The sequence below is a fragment of the Micrasema longulum genome, unplaced genomic scaffold (assembly GCF_059751315.1).
Source record: "Micrasema longulum isolate JH-2025_06_02 unplaced genomic scaffold, ASM5975131v1 h1tg001607l, whole genome shotgun sequence".
NCBI classification, from domain to species: domain Eukaryota; kingdom Metazoa; phylum Arthropoda; class Insecta; order Trichoptera; family Brachycentridae; genus Micrasema; species Micrasema longulum.
In genome coordinates, this window is record NW_028278788.1 from 294,161 (window position 1) to 306,739 (window position 12,579).

The 12,579-nt window shown below is 31.5% G+C and overlaps 1 long non-coding RNA gene across 1 annotated transcript in view; it reads left to right on the forward strand.

Annotated features, from left to right (window-relative positions):
- Positions 1-4,316: 4,316 nt before the first annotated feature.
- LOC148274676 (uncharacterized) overlaps positions 4,317-12,579 on the forward strand; it is a 49,161-nt gene continuing 40,898 nt past the window's right edge. The window contains exon 1 of the long non-coding RNA XR_015824233.1: positions 4,317-4,429. This is a non-coding gene — a long non-coding RNA (uncharacterized LOC148274676). The remainder of the gene's footprint in view (positions 4,430-12,579) is intronic.

The window sequence follows — 12,579 nt, forward strand, 5'->3', positions numbered from 1 at the left end:
TTTAACATGGCTTATCACAAAATTAGTGCTTTTAATATTAATTCTATAAATGTAATTAAATAGTTACATACAAATAATATTTAATAACATTTAGTAAAATGTTTGATGACAACTATAATGCTTTAAAAATAAATAATATTAGTTGATTGAATTATTTTTTTTTAGAAATTTTATAGAATTACTAGAGGACCCGACAGACGTTGTTCTGCCCGAACGTTGGATTGCCTGCTTTCATCTTGGAAAAATACATTTCATCTAGGTACTTGTTTGTGATTTAATTCCAGAACTAATTATTGTTGATATTCAAAAATTATTGAACTTAAGTAGGTACTTGTTTATGGTTTAATTCCAAAACATAAAATAAATATTTTTTCAAATATAGCATTCTTTTTGCAAACGTCAAACTCCGGTCGTCTCACCAATAAAGTGGTGTACTTATGTAGGAATACGATTTTTATTAATGTATTCAATTAAATATTATTTTAGTGCTACATAAAATCTAATAAAAAGAAATAAATTGCTGGAAATTATGAGGAATTTAAGGAAAGAATCTGATTGAGATCCACAAAAAAAATATTGTTCGGAAATATTCAAAAACAAACTCTTTTTATACACAAAAAAACAACATCTTTCAATTTTTTTGCAAATGCATCCTCCTCGAATGCAACCCTGGTAGATCGATGAATGAAACATTTATGCTCCTAAATTTTTTCTTACATATTCGATTGAAAATTTTAATATCTACGAACACGCACAGTGCAAAGATCTATATTTCTCTGAAAATCGCACGTAAATCGGTTAAGCCGTTTAGGAGGAGTACGGTGACATCACACGTACAGAGGAATTATATATATATAAAGATTAAAGAATCAAATAACTAATTTTAGTAACATGATCGTAATATTGCTAGATTATAGTATGATTAAATTACTTTTAAATTTTTATTCTATTTTGATGTTGGTGTATTTTTTTATATTGATGTGTGTATCATAAAATTAATATGTCTAAATATGTACATAATTCATACTAATATATAATATAATATGGGTTCCAACTTCATACGGACCTTTCTAGCAAGTCGAGAAAGAAAAATTAATAACTATTTTATGATGGGGTTGTGCGTACAATGATATTATGAAAATAACATAATTACTAAAATAATAAACTTTATAATTGGATTGTTTTAAAGTAGGGTGTTTCAGAACCTGTGATATGATGAGCACAAAAACCCTATCCGTAGGAAATGGCGTACACTTCCTTCACGAAGTTTCATATTATATGAGTGGAGTCATAGTGGAAATAATAAGGAGGGGCTCACTCGACAAGCTACCGATCAATTTCATTATATACCATACACGTTGATCTAGGAATACTCAATGACCTTACTCTGTCAAAAAGCAATCCTACTTAACAATCTGGACAGGAAGGAAACTGACTATAAATAGTAATAATTTAGATATAAATATGATTCGTTGAAAACAAAGCTACCACTGAAAAAAAAAATTCCTGGTTGCATTAATGAAATTTTTGTTAAATACAGTCAACCCCCCTATAACGCGGTATTCTTAGAACGCGGTTTCCATATAACGCGTTCTTCGTACAAGACAACATTCCTACAATGCAAATGACTTGAAAAGTTTATTTTTTGCTCCATATAAAAAAGTTTTGGCAGAAATACAATAAAAACTCATTTCGAAAACCATTACGATAATTTAGAAAGTGAATAGGATTTTCGGCGCATTAGCGAAAAACGGTTAGTCCAATACTAAACAACAGTGATGATGAATAAAAGGCATCTAATATATTATGATTTTATGTAAAAAAAATTTTTTTAGTTTATAATTATATTATAATACGAACTATATATCATCCTAGCGGACCCGAAAGACGTTGTCTTGCCATAACGTTGGTGTGCCTGCTATTACTTTGGAAAAATACTTTTCATTAATAAGTAGGTACTTAGGTACTTGTTTGTGATTACATTCCAAAACTAAAAATTTTTGATATTAAAAAAATATTGTATGTAAGTAGGTACCTACCTGTTTATGGTTTAATTCCAAAACATAAAATAAATATTTTTTCAAATATGGCATTCTTTTTGCAAACGTCAAACTCCGGTCGTCTCACCAATAAAGTGGTGTACTTATATAGGAATACGATTTTAAAAAATGTAATAAATTTAATATTATTTTAGTATTCCCAAAAATCCAGTATAATAAAATAAATGGGTAGAAATTATAAGATATTTAAGGAAAGAATCTGATTGAGATCCACAAAAAACAAATGCTGTTTGTGAACATTCAAAAACAAACTTTTTTTGATACACAAAAGAACAACATCTTTCCATTTTTTTGCAAATACATTCTCCTTGAATGCAACCTTGGTAGATCGATGAATAAAACATTTATGCTCCTAACTTCTTTGTTTGCATATTAGATTAAAAAATTTAATAATTACGAACACGCACAGCGCAAAGATCTATATTTCTCTGAAAACCGCACGTAAATCGGTTAAGCCGTTTAGGAGGAGTTCGACACGTACAGAGAAATTATATATATATTAATAAAACTACACTCATCATCATTATCATACCTTTTCCGCACCAATGGTCCACAGGGCACTGGATTGGTACACCAATCGCAGCGTATCTTGATCAATTTTGTTACATGAAGGTAAGATAATCAGTCTAACGTTTCAGGTATCACTCCAGGGACTATGAAATACTTTAGTGTAAAAACACCCTTTTAAATAAATATTTAATATCAACCATGTTGGAAATCGAATCCGAGACCTCTTGCATGGTAAGCAAACGCGCTGACCATTACACCACGAGGCCGACATTAAATATGTTTAATTACAAATATTAATTTCCAATACGGAAGTTCAGTGTTTTTTTTTAAAATTATTAATAGACTATTAAAGTAAGCCAATTTTTTTCCCAATTATTGTATATCGTATTATCAGCGCTATGATTTTTTCAAGTTTTGTATTTCTGGAATAACTCCGCATGTGACGTTAAAGGTTCTCTGCCGCTTATTCTCGATCAGTTCTGCCCATTGGTCCATAGACGGCAAGCAAACTGGAAATATTCTATAACTCTCATAGCATTAGTTGATTCATATGAACCAGTGGTTCGTTTTAAATAAAATATTTTTTTCGTACATTTTCAGTAAACTTTGCGGTACATTCACCAATTTTTACCGCGCGCAAGAAAACATTTGTCGTATCCGATATCCCGTAGGGCTGAAGTTCCTCATTGTATTATGTTTGTTTACAATTTTATTTATTTAACGCATTTAACTTGGCTTTTAAGAATAAAATTTTAGATATATATGTAATGCAAAACAAATCTGTCTGATTTATGTACAATTTAATTATTTCTGAAATTCACTTCGCGTTGTCTTTTTACAACTCGGTACGAATAATCTGATAAGTTAATATTCAGGGTTTCTTATAGCGCGGTTTCCAAATAACGCAGTACAAATTAATAGCGTTATAGGAGCTTTGGCTGCATTACAGTATTTTTATATAAGTTATATATTTTCTCCGTTTGAGGCACTGACTCAGTAATACGATTAATATTTGAACGCACTGTAAAGTACATAGGTACCATTTGAGCGTTGTTTTTTTGTTGTATGTGTGACAGATCATTTAACCAATAAGTTACATTTGCACATTCATTGTTTTAAAATTATAATTAAGTTATCAATAAAAAGCTTCACCAACAAGCTACAAAAACTAGTTTGGTGAGATTTTAGTATTTAATAACAATATTTTATGTATTATGAGTGTAACTTTGAACCATAATGTTTAATATTAATATTTTTTTAAAAATTTAAATGAAAAATACTTACAGTTCTGCGTTTGATATAAGAACAAAACCCTGGATGAGTTTTAGACTCGATGACATCATCATCATTATATTTGTACGTTCGGCACTGCATTGGTTCTCCACAAGCTTGATTTATTGTTTGATGCATGCATTAAGATTATCTGTCTTACGCTTCAGCTACAAAAATAAACAAAATGTTGCTTGCTGCACAGAATACATGGATTGTGAAAAAATTTTTTTGTGATCTTACAGGGAATTGTACCCGGAACCCACCGTCCATGAGGCAAGCGTCTTGAAAAACGGGTTAAACACTAGACCACGAAAACATTTTGTTGAGTACTATCTATCCGATATGCAAATTGATTTAGAACCTACTTAGGTACTTAAACTTAAATGAGAAAATAAAATACTTTTAAGTTGTCAACCATGTTCCCGGAGTTCTGATAAAATGCGCTCTGTCACTCTTAACTCAACAAATGATTGAAAGTTAGTTATGCATTTAATAACGTGTTGTACCAGACATTTTTCAGTGTAAATGGGTGACGAGTGCATCAAGATTATCATTAATTTAGAAAGAACGGGAGGACATTTTAAAAGGTAGGATATTCTAGTAAGCTCCCTGGTCCTTTAAAAGGACACTTAATTTAATACCGCTTTACTGTAATGACGTCTGATGAACGATGTTACAAGCGCGATGAACGTGGCTATTTGATTGAATTATTTGCTTTCGTTGCACTGCAACCGAAAAAGAAAACAAATAGGTATTACATTTTAAACTAAAAATGGTATCTAGCGGCAGTTTTACATTTCTGTTGAACAAAATTTGACATTAAGGCTGTACTTTCCAAAATATTTGAACAAGAAAAAAACAAAGGCAAGGGTGTCAGTCCTAGAAATGAAGCAATAATTGAATATTAATGAAAACCGTTTTAGATTATATAAAACAGTATAGGCTGTATTGACATTACTCGGGTTCCTTTATATTTAGAAGTTCATTTAAACGTCCAAGATGTTTAAAAACTTACCAATGTTTTATTGTTTTTTTACTTATCACTGGAATTTACATTACACAATGGATTTAATGCTCAGTAAAAGTATACATACATTTTTCTGATGAGTCATCTCAACTCCCTTAGCTAAATTATTTAGCTACATTTTTCTCAATTTTGACAGCTGCAAACTATATCGAGGTACACAGAAATAAAATAATGAGAACTAAGGATATGATTGCATGTATTGTGTATTCTTCTTTATTCTTTTTACTTCATGTCTCAGTTTCTTTGTAATACATGCCGTGGTACACTGGCACGAGTATCGCGCTAATGACCACCGGACGTCGGTTCACGGTTCGATTCCGCCGCTCCTAAGGTTTTCACTGTATGCTTTATGGTTTTATGCTTGTATCTAAGAAAACATCTCATTTTTAAACATCAGTCCTCAATTATTATATTCTGACCGGGGTATATGGCCATTGTTTCAAGTCATTATGTATTTTAATTTCTTGGAATTGAAGAGATTTTAATTGCCTACTTACCTTTGAATAATTCCTAGGAAAATGTTTTTTTAAAAACGAAACTCCGGTATCTTTTGTTTTACAACGTTTTTTGTAAAAGAATAAAGAGACTTAAATTGAAATATCAATCCTTTACTTATGTTTTCTCGTGTGGTGTTTTTCCATAAGATTGATTTGCTGTAAACACCTGCATATGTTATCCTTTTTTTATTTATTTCGGTCCTTAGAAGCTTTTCTAACTGGCAATATGGTTCGTCTTCTTTGATTTGATCAAAACCATATAGTTCGTAAAGAACTGCATTAACACTTTGTATCCCGGAGCCGTGTAAACACGTGATTATATAACCACGCGTTGTGCCCCGGTCTTGTGTTTTCACGTGGTTTACCAGCTGTCTAAAAAACTGCATTTTATTGACATTTAATACTTTTTCACTGCTGGCAAACCACGTAAAAAACACGGGACCGGGACACAATGCATGGTTATTATAATCACATGTTTACGCGGCTCCGGGATACAAAGCACAAAAAAGGAGTGAGACCCTGTATATTTTTAATTTTTTAAAATAAAATAAATGTTTGCGTTCTTATGATTTACCCAAATATTTCATTTTTGAGGAGCATTTTCAACGAGTTGTAAATAACTCACTATTAGAAAATGGAATCAAGTTGGGGTAGAGTGGGATTCGAACCACAGATCTTTGTTCCGTGAGTACGAGACACTGGCCACAGGACCACAACTCGATCAATATGTGCGAACATCGCAATGTGGCTCTCCATAAAGGCCAATGTAAGCTTAAATATGATACAAAAATGACTCATTAAATTGTTTTAAATAAATAGAGACGTTTCAATTGATTTAACTCAGTATTTTTATAATTATGACACTTTTAAGAAACCCTTCACAAAGCATGAAATTCCACAAAAATGGGCCGGGCACAGGGTAAATTCTATGTGTATTCGTCCGGTACTCAAAGTGTAAATATCAAGTTTCTATTATATTTTAGTTATGTGAGTTGAAAATCATATAATACTTTTTAACATATGCAATTGTTATGTCAGCGTGGATTTATTAAAATTTTATTTTCCTATAAATTTTGAAATTTAAGTTCTTTATAATTGCGATTATGTTATTTGCTCTAGTCTGATTATCCAAAAGCAATATAATCAGCATTTTTTCTCTGCTCGCACCCTGTGATACATAAGGCACTGTAATAAAACTCCAATAGCAGCTTCTCCAGAACATCTTTGCTACACGGAAGGTAAAGTAATTAGTCTAACTACAAGAACAATCATATATTGCTGTATAGAACTGCTTTCGAAACTAATATTTCATGTCCACCCTGCTAGAAATCGAAACCAGGACCTCAAACATTGTAAGCGAATGCTCCAACCACTACTCAACGAGGCGGACGCTTCCACTCGATTTTTTTTTGAGCCATTGAATCAAAAATACTCATCCAGAGTTCTGTCTCTATTTTAGACACATAACTGTATTCTTCCTCCGCCCGGACGTATTCAGTCCGAGTCATATGGACGTTTATAATAAATAAAATATCAAACCGGACTGTGGTTCCGTAGTCTCGCAAACTAATGTATCAGACAAAAGACTAGATTTCACTCCCTTGGGAGTCATTAAGATTAACAAATTACAACAGGGATGGAGAATACCTTAAATAAGGGAATATGGAAGTCAAGGCATTTACAGGGCTTATGACCTGTCATTGGCTGGTTTAAGTGGCCACTTTACACACTGTGTAACATTCACCATTTTGCCTATGTTTCTCTGTCCCTGTTGTAATTTGTTAATATTAATGACTCCCGAGGGGGTGAAATCCAGCCTTTTGTCTACGAACATTTGGACAAACTCAAATATTGTAATGAAACCAACTGGTCAAGGAAGAAGTTTAAAAATTGAAAAATTGTTTTCAGGCGTTGCCTAGTATGTGAAATAATTCAGTCAGATGAATCTCTTCACAACAATAAAGGTTTCGGCTCTTTAACTTCACTAAAATCAACAAATGGAAGAATTGAAGAAATATGGACGGCAAAAAATAATTGATTCACTATTGAATTTTTGATGGAATGATTCACATTTGAACCGTTGTGGCTAATAATTGTCAATGTCGTAAAGTGAAGTCACTCGAGTTCATTGTTTCTTGAACATAATAGGTGACTTCATACGCACTCAGTAGATTCAAAGACATTCTTCAACGATTCGCAACATGCACATACGATTGTCTTTATTAGGAGCGAATTTCCTATTATGCGAAGTTCGAACAAGTCCTAATCTTGATTATTTATATTTATTCATGCATAATTTCGGAAAAAACGAATACTTGATACAAGATAACGAAGCCAATTTTATTATCTTAATGGTTACACCATATTATAAAATAAAGCCATATGGATTATTTTTTTAAAAACCAATTCAGAAGTGTAAATTCGATGTTAAATTCATTTAAATTTCTAACATATATTTATATAATTAAATATGCAATTGTTATTTTACAATACGATGATATTTGTGTATAATATAAAATGATTATAATTTTGCGTGGGTATTATTTTACTGAATTGTTGATCTGTGTTAATTTTTGCGAGGAAAAAAAAGATGCGTCTGCGTGATAAAAGCAGATGCGGACAAAAACGGTATGCGGCCAAACAAACTACAGCAGATAAAAATCCTACCTTTGGAAAGTCAGGAACAAGAATCCGGATGCTAAATCTCAAAGTCCTGGCTTCTGAGTAGAGTTTCTCGTTTTCGGTGAACACAGCATTTTCACTATAGTTATTTGGGAAATATAAAGATCAATGTGGCGGCGCGGCGGTCAGAACATGTAAAGGTGTGCAAATGCAGGCAGATGATTAAAGGACGAGCGGATGCGGTTGAATAAAATATGATTCATGCGGTTGTTGACAGAACAAAATATAAAGAGGAAAACATGTTATTGTTAATGTTGGTTGCTATGGATATGGAAAATTGTTCTCATAGCAACCGTAGCTACCCATCGACATAAAGACGAGGAGAATAAACAAACATTAGACATTGGGAGATCACAGAATGGGTAAGATAGGTGGACCTTTATTCACTGGCTGTCCATCCAGCCACAAACCACTCTATCCTACCTACCACTTGCACAACCATTACTAATTCTAAAAAAAACGCAGAATTTTGGAAAAAAATCATCAAAGCCAACTTGAACATAATCACAATACCAGAGAAAATATAAAAATCAGAATCCCATTTGGTGAAACAGCGAAGTCACAAAATTCAATTTTATATAAGGCAGTAAAAAAAATTCGTCATTATAATCATTCCATGCGTGCTACCTAACTTGAGAATATGGTGTCTCCGAAGATCCTCTAAGCATCTCTGTTGGCTGCCAGCTCCTGTGGATCCTCCCACGTCAGATTTGCGTCCGATAGTTCTGACACGAACTGCCGATGAACAGTCAGGAGTGGACGTCCAGGACGTCGAGAATATGATGCCTTGGAAAGTAGGCAAGCGAGGATAAGGCTCTCGGGAGGCATCCGCAGCACGCGGCTAAGCCAACCGTATCAATTTCACTTAGTGACAATTGTCACTGGAGTTTGCTGCGTCCGTTCTCTTATTACTTATTTCCTTTCAAAGTAAAACTACAGCACACCCAAAGTGCTTCTGAAAAAAATATATCAAAATTCAAACAGAAGGTTAAGAAATGTGTGTTAACAACTTATATTATATGTAAGTTGTAATTAGAGCACACATAAGAATATGGCTTTGAGTGCCCTATTTCAGATTGAAAATAATTTCTAAAAATAAGGCAAAATGCAGGCGATCTTACAGATAAATTATAATTTGATCGTAATGTGATTTGCTACAGAGCCCAGCGTGTAAACTGTTAAAAGTCAGTTTCTTCCCTAGTGACATTTTTTGATTACACAACTTTGTAAATTTATTCATTTATTAAATATTCCTTAAAATTCTAAAATTCTTTATGTATTTTTTACTGATTATTATTATTTTATTTTTTTGTTTATTTTTATATGCATATATTATTTACATAGAAATGTAATTACAAAAATACACTTTCGAAAAATACATCTTAAAATTAAGCTATAACATAAATTGGAAAAAATGCCCACAAAGACTTTAGCATATAAATATTATTTTTTTGATAAATAATGTAATCATCAATAATTATTTTGTTATTTGATTGATTGTATATTTTACTGTTTTTTTAAAACTTATTTTGAATAATTTACTTTTGTACTAAAAAGTCTTAATTGTGTCGAATTCATTAAAACATCACAACATCTTTACAAACTTAAATGAGGGACATAGTATTTTTTGCATATTTTAAATATATCTTAATTTTCCTTGTACATTAAGTATAAACAAAAAATAAAAGCAGTGTAATAATACTATCTTTTTCATTGTTTAATGTACTTAACATTCCTGTAATGCGTTAAACTCATTAATATTTGGGATGATAATACATTAATCGAACATTATTTTTTATTTTTTAAGTACTTGTCCGTGTCCAGGCGGATGAAGATTACAGTTCTGGGTGTGAAATAGAACCAGAACCCTGAACCATTTTTTTGACCCAATGGGTGCTCTCAGGTTAAAATCCTGAATAAGGAAGTTGAGTGGAGAAAAGCGCGCCTCATACCATTCTTGAGGTCCTGGGTTCGATTCCTGGGTGGGTGGGCGTGATTTTTTGATTTTAATGGTTATTTGAACTGCAATATTTCATTGTTCCCGACTGGCACCTGACATGTAGGCCTGATCACCTTACTTTCATGTAACATTTGGTTTACTAATACAGTGCCCATTGCGCCACTGGGTGCAAAAAAAGAAACGATGACGATGATTTATTATCTTTTAATAGGATTAGTTTTTTTAGATCAGATTTATTTATTTATGACAAAATACATCGTTTTTCCTTACATATTACATTACATTTTGTATTTGTACAATATCATAATCCCAATCAGCAAAAGTGCTGGTATGAGCGGAGATAATATATTATGGCACTAATAAAAGTCGATAAAATAACATCACATATTACTCGTCACATGTAAGAACAGTTTTTTTAAGGTTTTTTTAAGTGCGTACGTGTTTTTTATACTATTTAAGTAATTACAAAGTGAATTGTAGAACTTCATTGTTGTATACAAAAAACTGTTTCATTTTCTGTTAGTCCTAGGTTGTTTGTAAGTTCAATAATTTGACGCTCTTGTATTTCTTGGATGTAAATTGTAGTTAAAATTTAATCTAATATGCGTCTTTATTTTATTATTTTTATCTTAAATATCATCTTCATCTTTTCTGTGTAAATGAATTCATCTGAATTGAGCATTTTAGATAAACCTTTGTTATTTTATATAAACCTATCGTTCTAGTATATTTATTAAAATCAAATGTTACTTTAAGTGCTTTATTCATTGTTCTTTTAACTAAATCTCGCATTAGTTTACTACACTGCGATCAAACTATTAATCCAAATACAAAGTTTTGAAGTATGAAAGCATTGTATATCAATTATTTTTTCCTTTTATAAAAGACTTCCGTTCTTCTCAGTGCCCCAATGATTGAACCCAGTTTTTTTGTAACTGCTATGACATGTTTTGCCCATGCTAATTTGTCATCTACTTCAGACCCAAGTACTTAACATTGTCTATTTGTTTAATTTGCTCATCTTAAATTACAAGGTTAAGTTTTATGGGGTGTTTTTTTTAATTATCATATATTTAGCCTTATTTGTATTTATAGTCAATGAGTTATTATCTAACCAGTACATAAATTAATTTAGATACTCATTAATGTTGTTTTGCAGTTGGGTTCATTATCACCAATATGGATCAATATAGTATCATCTGTTTATAAAAAATACCTCCCGATAAAAACAATAGGGGGCCTAATATTGACCCCTGAGGGACCCCTATAGTAATGGGTATCTTATCATTCGTATAATTAAGATTCTTTGTCATTGCCTTTTTTCCCTTTATATAGTATTCTATTAGCTTTAAGGAATTCATTTGGAAGATTTAGTCTGCCATCTGTACAAAACTGCAATTACGCGTTAATATTTTTTATATGAAAGTTTTTTATTCAAGAATACAGTTACGTTTATAAATTTAAACTAGAACCCTAGATATGTTATTTTGTTTCAATGGCTACTCTTAGGTAAAAATCCTGAAAAAATAAATCAATAAGACGTTAGTCCGTTCAGTGATATATTGTATGGCGCGTTCGCTTACCGTGATAAAAAATCTAATTACCTAGTTTGTTAATTAAGTAAAACATTTTACAATTATGTTTCTTCAAATCATTATCTAGTATCTTTATGATTGTAAAATTGATTAATTTGATTTGCTTGTTCTTAAAGGCTAATATTAATTCATTGAGTGCCCATCACTTAACAGCTGATTGATATCAAGATTAGCACTCTGTTGAATTCAACGCTCGCTTTTTTACAGGATTAAAAACAATTTATTTTGCCTACCATAAATGTATTTTCATGGTCATGCGAATGTACCTTTGATTTTGAATTTCTGCTAGCATAAAAAAATGTTACAGGTAAAGTTTATTCTCCAAACAAAAGGTCCTCAAACTTGCGCAAATTCGACATTAATTGAAAATAAATAGATCAAAAATATATATATACTTGTATATATTTCAAAAGGGGTGAATAATTGTTCTTATTCATCCTGGCTGTGTATCCTATTTTTTAGGATCAACTCTGCTGATTCTCAGTCAGACTAGGAGATTCAAACGTAGTTATGCAAAAAGCAGCCAGCCATAGAAAAGTAAAACTGAGATAATAGCACTTTTGTGGAAAGAATGAATAAGAAAATCTTTATGACAATTGGAATGTTTTTTTTACTCTGACAAATGATAAATAATGCATACATTCGTGTTTTTTAAAGGTATTCGATTATGTATTTGACCAGTTTTTATGTTTATTTTATTCTGGGTGACCGCACAACTTAAGATGTGCATTTTGCAGAAAACAACCAGTCCAAGTTAAACTCTGATGTACGTTGTGTGATTATGTATTGAACATGTTATTTTATATTTATATTAGGGTACTTAATTGTAAAGAATCACTCAAATATTTTGTTGCAATAACTTTTAAAATAATTTAATTATGGATTAAAGGAATTTCGGTGATTTTTGAATGTCTGGCTAATCATAATTAATTGCTGATCTATGATTTTCGTTTTGCAGAAAACAGACACACTTAAT